Source organism: Microcaecilia unicolor, chromosome 6, assembly GCF_901765095.1.
Source record: "Microcaecilia unicolor chromosome 6, aMicUni1.1, whole genome shotgun sequence".
NCBI lineage: Eukaryota > Metazoa > Chordata > Amphibia > Gymnophiona > Siphonopidae > Microcaecilia > Microcaecilia unicolor.
The window spans coordinates 335,874,333-335,881,824 of NC_044036.1; the positions used below are offsets into that span (position 1 = coordinate 335,874,333).

Consider the following 7,492-nt stretch of genomic DNA (forward strand, 5'->3'; position numbering starts at 1 on the left):
ATATATCGGAAGCTTGTAGTATATATATTGTTCAGTTTGTATGTGAGCATAAGAACCTAACAACATTAGCGTTGCCATACTAGGACAGGCCCAAGGCCTATCAAGCCCCAGTATCCTCTTTCCAACAGTGGCCAATCCAAGCAAAGTCCCAGAACAGTAAAACAGATTTTATGCTGTTTATAAGCAGTGCACTTTCTCAAGTCCATCTTAATAATGGCTTATGGACTTTTCTGTTAGGAAATTAGCCAAACCTTTTTTAAACTCTGTTAAGCTAACTGCTTTTACTACATTCTCTGGCAACAAATTCCAGAGTTGAATTACAAGTTGAGTGGAGAAATATTTTCTCCGATTTGTTTTAAATGTACTACATAGCATGCCCCCTAGTCCTAGTATTTTTGGAAAGAGTAAACAAGCGATTCATCTCTACCCATTCCACTCTAGCATTTGATAGCTGTGCAAGCTTATGAGGATATGAACCTGCATTAGATGCCTCTTTATCTTATGAATTTTGGTTTATGTTGTATATAATCTGATTTATTATTGTATGTGTTTTCATCAAATCTGCCATGATTGTGAAGGCAGCCCTCAATTAATTAATTAAAATACTCACTGCACTTAATATAAAAAAAGTTAATTAGTTAAAATACTCGCCACACTCAAGCATGGGCACTTACTCCAGCTCTAAGGTTGGCATAAACATTTATACCCATTTATGAGAGGTCCTTTTACTGAGTTGTGGTAAATAGTATCACACATGCTTACAGCTTAAAATGGCGTACCACAGGATGCGCTCAGACAACCTGCAATAAGTTCCTAATTTGCATGGCTACCTGTATAAAAAAAATGTTTTTTACTTTTGCATCAAGGGGACATGTGAGAAGCTGCCCTGGAGTCTGGGTCTCCATAGTTTGTAAGTAAGCTACCTGAAACTGATATAAGACCCCTGACACAGGCGCTGGGCGCCAAAACATGGACTGTGTCGGGTCCATTCAAGGATTCTCTTATCTAAACACATGATTAAAGGTTTTATTTTTTCCCTCTTCTTGAAGACCTCTGGTGCTTTTTTGTTTTGCTTTTTTGGACTTTTGTTTGCACTTTGCTCCCTCTCTTTGCTACACAATAGCAAAATTAGCACATGGCCATTAATGCAAAAAAAAAAAAAAGGAAAATTGGCCGTTTTACTGCTGTAGTAAAAATGATCTTAGTGCATGGGAAAACCCCACGCTAGGACGCTAAGGGGTCCTTTTACTAAGGTGCCCCAAAAAGTGGCCTGCGCTGGTGTAGACGCGTGTATTGTACGCATGCAGGTTCATTTTTCAGCGCACCTGCAGAAAAGGCCTCTTTTTTGGGGGACAAAAATGGACATGCGGCAAAGTGAAAATTGGCGCTCGTCCATTTTGGGCCTGAGACCTTACCACCACCCATTGACTAAGCAGTAAGGTCTCACACGTTAACTGGGCGGTAATCGTCAGCGAGCGTACACTGCCAATTACCGCCCGGTTAGCGCCTGGAGGTAGAAAATAGAAATTATTTTCTGCCGTGTGTTTTGGATGCACTCCAAAATTAGAATTACCGCCCGGGGCATGTGGTAGTAGGGCGGTAATTCTAATTTGATGTGCATTGTACGCGCGTAGCTGCCTACGCATCTTCATAAAAAGGCCCCATGAGTAACATAGTTGATGATGACAAATAAAGACCTGTAGGGTCCGTCAAGTTTGTCCAACGAGACAAACTCATAACATAAGGTATGATGTGATACTACATATGTATATTTGATCTTGATTTGTTCTTGCCTTTTTCAGGGCACAAACCCAGTGGCATAGGAAGGGGGGCGGGGGGGATGGTCCGCCCCGGGTGCACGCCGCTGGGGGGTGTCAGCTCCGTGCTGGTGCACTGCCCTCTCTGCCCCGGAACAGGTTACTTCCTGTTCCGGGACAAAGAGAGCAGTGAACCAGCGCGGAGCCGACACACCCCAGCCCAGCCATGTGCAGTAGGGGCAGATCGGCCCTCCCGCCCGTCCCTCGCCTCAGGTATGCGCTCCGGGGGAGGGAGGTATGCACTCCGGGGGGGGGGGGGTGCGCTCCAGCGGGAGGAGGGTGAGCCATGCTGCACCCGAGGGGGGGTGCGCAGCGGCGACCAGCCCCGGGTGTCAGCTCCCCTCGCTACGGCTCTGCACAGACCATAGAACTCTGCCCAGCACCGGCTTTGTTCTTCTGCTGCTGAAGCTGTCATCGAAGCCCCACTACAGCCCATCCAAATCTGTCCATTATTAATCAGAAGAGTATTTGCACAAAGTGTCAAATACAGTTCTGGCCGCCTTGTTGGGTAGACTAAATGGACTGTACAGGTCTTTATCTGCGTACATTTACTATGTTACTATCTTATTTACCACTTATTTACACTTTCAAACAACAATAGAACCAGGGGACACAAGATGAAGCTAGAATATAGTAGATTTAAAACAAATAGGAGAAAGTTTTTCTTTACTCAGCGTGTAGTTTGACTCTGGAACTCGTTGCCAGAGAATGTGGTGGCAGCGGCTGGCCTTACGGAGTTTAAGGGGGGTTTGGACAGATTCCTGAAGAAAAAGTCCATTGAACATTATTAAAAAATTATTTTTTGGGGGGGAGGGGGTTGCCGGGTTCTTGAAGCCTGGATTGGCCGCTGTCGGAGACAGGATGCTGGGCTTGATGGACCCTTACTCTTTTCCCAGCGTGGCGGTGCTTATGTGCTTATGTACCAGGTGAATTCCTTTTGGAACATGGCCTGAAGTTCCAAGTATTCATTTTTACAGGATCATTCTGGGAAAATTGGTAGGAAGGTGATTAAGCTTAATAATCAAAATCGTGGAGGGTGGATTTTGAGGAGTTCCTGGGAGGCTTGAAGTTAATTACAGAGGGTGCAAAACTGCAGGTTCACTTGCAGGCTTATTTTAGAAAGAGAAGGGCGTCCATCTTTCGACACAAATCACAAATCATAAGATGGGCGTCCTTCTCCCAAGGTCGCCCAAATCGGCATAATCGAAAGACAATTTTGAGCGTCCTCAACTGCTTTCCGTTGCGGGGATGATCAAAGTTCACAGGGGCGTGTCGGAAGCATAGCGAAGGCGGGACTGGGGCGTACTTAACACATGAGCGTCCTCGGCCGATAATGGAAAAAAGAATGGTATCCCTGATGAGCACTTGGGCGACTTTACTTGGTCCATTTTTTCTTACAACCAAGCCTCAAAAAGTTGCCCGAACTGACCAGATGACCAGCGGAGGGAATCGGAGATGACCTCCCCTTACTCCCCCAGTGGTCACTAACCACCTTCCCACCCTAAAAAAAAAAACTTTAAAAATATTTTTTGCCAGCCTCTAATGTCATACCCAGCTCCCTGACAGCAGTATGCAGGTCCCTGGAGCAGTTTTAGTGGGTGCAGTGCACTTCAGGCAGGCGGACCCAGGCCCATCCCCCCCCCCTACCTGTTACACTTGTGGTGGTAAATGTGAGCTCTCCAAAACCCACCAGAAACCCACTGTACCCACATGTAGGTGGCCCCCTTCATCCCTAAGGGCTATGGTAGTGGTGTACAGTTGTGGGGAGTGGGTTTTGGGGGACTCAGCACACAAGGAAAGGGAGCTATGCACCTGGGAGCAATTTCTGAAGTCCACTGCAGTGCCCCCTAGGGTGCCCGGTTGGTGTCTTGGCATATCAGGGGGACCAGTGCGCTACGAAAGCTGGCTCCTCCCACTACCAAATGGCTTGGATTTGGTCATTTCTGAGATGGGCGTCCTCGGTTTCCATTATGGCCGAAAACCGGGGACGACCATCTCTAAGGTCGACCTAAATGTTGAGATTTGGGTGTCCCCAACGTATTATCGAAACGAAAGATGGACACCCATCTTGTTTCGATAATACGGGTTTCCCCGCCCCTTCGCAAGGATGTCCTGCAAGGACGCCCTCAGGAAAACTTGGTCACCCCGTTCGATTATGCCCCTCAAACGGGGGTTTAATGTTCTTTGCTCTATCGCTAATGTGGCCAAGGCAAGACATGGTAAAAACCGAATCACAAAATAGAAATCAACAGAGTAGTACAATATGCAGAATATATAAAATACAAAAATGAAAATGCATTAGAAATAAACACACAAAATCACTGCAGTATTAAATGCATTTCCAAGCAGCAGGACCACATTCCCTATTCTTGTTCAGCTCCTAATTATAATGTCTTCCACTCTGAAATGCCTTAATTTGATCTTTCTTAAATAAAAATAATCAAGGCTATTGGTAAATCCTTTGGACAGATTTTTCATCAAAAGCTGAGGCCAAGAGAAAATAGGGCACAGAAAGGGAGCTGTGTCTTGACTTTTCCCACATCAAACATAAATTTAATACTGTAGTTGTAACAAGCAAACAGAAACCTGCAGGTTTGACACTTCATGGAGGAATCTGATCTTGGAAGAGAGACGGAGATGTCATATCCTCTGTATGTGGGTGAGAAGTGGAGCTTTTTCTGAGCTATAATCAAAACACATATACACACACACAGAATCACCAGTCACACACATACAATACAATATAAAAACTCTTATATACCATCACTCTAGACTATTTTTTTTTAAAGAAAAAGGAGAACAGTCTTCTACCCAACTCAATTCATATATTTAGGTGTCTTTTACTAAGCTACAATAAGCTCTAAGGAATTTGTGTCTTGGACCACAGTCATAAGTGCATAAGTATTGCCACACTGGGACAGAACAAAGGTCTATCAAATCCAGCATCCTGTTTCTAACAGTGGCCAATCCAGGTCACAAATACCTGGCAAGATCACAACAAAAGTTCAATACATTTTATGCTGCTTATCCCAGAAATAAGCAGCGGATTTTCCCCAAGTCATTGGCTCCAAGTTAAGGAACGTTCTATGTTCAAAGTTTGCACATTGGTCCATAAAATCATTCATGGAAATGCTCTGGCATACATGTCAGACCTTATTGATTTACCTCCCAGGAACGCTAAAAACTCAGCGCGTACATTCTTGGGACTCCACTTCCCTAGTTGTAAAGGTTTAAAATACAAACTAGTACATGCATCCTGCTTTTCTTACATTGGCACATAACTGTGGAATACAGTACCACTTAACGTAAAAAATATTCACGACCTTATCAACTTTCGAAAATCACTAAAGACCTACTTTTTTAACAAGACTTACCATAATAATCAATAACAGGAACTCCAACACATCATTACTTACTAGAGAATCTATCTGTTTTTTGATTTATCGAATTGTTTAATCAGTCTGTTTTCTGATTTATTGAATTGATTTTATCCATTATGTTACACTTGTTCTTTATGTAACCAATGGCTGTATCTACTCTTGATTGGCGATTGTCAGGATGTATTATTGTAAGCCACATTGAGTCTGCAAATAGGTGGGAAAATGTGGGATACAAATGCAACAAATAAATAAATAAATAATGGTCTATGAACTTTTCCTTTAGGAAGCCATTCAAACCTTTTTTTAAAACCCTGCTAAGCTAACTGCCTTTACTGCCTTTTCTGGCAACGAATTCCAGAGTTTAATTACATGTTAAGTGAAGAAACTTTTTCTCCGATTTGTTTTAAATGTACTACTTTGTAGCTTCATCACGTGCCCCCTAGGCCTAGTATTTTTGGAAAGAGTAAACAAGCGATTCACGTCTACCCATTCCACTCCACTCATTATTTTATAGATCTCTATCATATCTCCACTCAGCCTTTTTTTTCCAAGCTGAAGAGCCCTAGCCACTTCACCCTTTCCTCATAGGGAAGTCGTCCCATCCCCTTTATCATTTTCATCACCCTTCTCTGTCCAAGAGAATAATTTTATTGGAATGACTTTCCAAGTGTGGCCCTTCTCTGCAACAGTGGCGTGTCCAAATGCTTGTGCTAATACAAATGGAGCGGTTGGGGATTAGGGAAATCTTTTCAGCCTTCGGTCTCCAATTTCAACATAGATGGACCTCATTTTGGTCAACATTATCTCCAGTGGTGCTAAGTCGACTACTGAACTTTTGAGCACCTTAGGATTATTTTACATAAAGGAAGGACTTTTTAGGGGGGTGGGGTGAACGGTCAGGGGGGTTGGGGATTGGGAGGATATTTTCTACATTTACACCAATTATTATCTATACAATACCGAATGTTCTTGTTTTAATTGTGGTTTAATAGAAATGATTAGAAACATAATAGGACTTATCTCAGGGTGCACTGAGGTGTCCTATGGTACGTTTCAAATGTGAGAGTGCTACTGGTGCGCTAAAATATATTTTTATTTTTTGGCTTAGGGGCCATGTCTAGGGGGCACAGAGTGGGTGTTTCTCTGCTAATCAGTTAATGCAATGGCATTGCCGCACGCTAACTAATTAGCACAAAATTAGCGCATGAGCCCTTACCGCCAACAAAATAGGTAGCGCTCATGCGCTAATTTTGGTTAATAGCCGCACACTGATGGCAATATTAACACACAGCCATTAATTTGGAAAATGGAAAATCGGCCGATTTTCAGCTGCAGTACAAATGGCCTTAGTGCGCAGGAAAGGTTCGCGTGAGGACGTGCTAAGGCCACTTTCTAATATGTAAAAGGACCCCCTTAAAGAATAACCAGGTTTTCAACTGTTTATAATACAAGTGGAAGAAACTACCATAAACTGAAAGCAACTGTTTTAAACATATCATTTTATAATTTGATCCTAATCTAATGGAAGCAGCAAAAGGAATATCAAGATTTTTGAGTTGTGCTGAATGTTTAATGTTAAAACACGATCGTAATTGAATCAGAACCGATAAGCAGCCCGGGCTCAATCCATGAAGTATCTTAAATAATATATTTAGGAAAGGTACATATGTATTTGCAGTAACTACAATAAATTGCTGTGGTCTACACTATGAAGACATTGCTACAGTTAAATAATGTGGTGGAAGGTTCAAGCCATGATGGTACTTCAAACCCTAATGTCTGAGGGCATAATATTTTATTTTATTTAGATTTTGCTCATGCCTTTTTTCAGTAGTAGCTCAAGGTGAGTTACTTTTAAGTACACAGGATATTTCTGTGTCCCAGGAGGGTTCACAAATTGTACCTGAGGCAATGGAGGGTTAAGTGACTTGCCCAAGATCACAAGGAGCAGCCGTGGGATTTGAACGGGCCACCTCTGGATTGCAAGACCGGTGCTCTAACTACTAGGCCACTCCTCCACCCCAAAACTCTTTGGGGTTCTACATGGAATGTTGCTACACTTTGAAATTCTGGCATGGAATCTTGCTATTCTTTAGAATTCTAGAATCTTTAATTATTTATTTAGATTTTGCTCAGACCTTTTTCAGTAGTAGCTCAAGGTGAGCTACATTCAGGTACTCTGGATATTTCTCTGTCCCAGGAGGGCTCACAATCTAAGTTTGTACCTGAGGCAATGGAGGGTTAAGTGATTTACCCAAGATCACATAGGAGCAGCAGTGGGATTTGAACCTGCCA

General features: G+C 42.9%; 1 long non-coding RNA gene across 1 annotated transcript in view; it reads right to left on the bottom strand.

The window, feature by feature from the left end:
* The window catches only part of LOC115472746, a 45,840-nt gene extending 41,209 nt beyond the window's left edge, over positions 1 to 4,631 (bottom strand). The window contains exon 1 of the long non-coding RNA XR_003942555.1: positions 4,619 to 4,631. This is a non-coding gene — a long non-coding RNA (uncharacterized LOC115472746). The remainder of the gene's footprint in view (positions 1 to 4,618) is intronic.
* Positions 4,632 to 7,492: the final 2,861 nt, after the last annotated feature.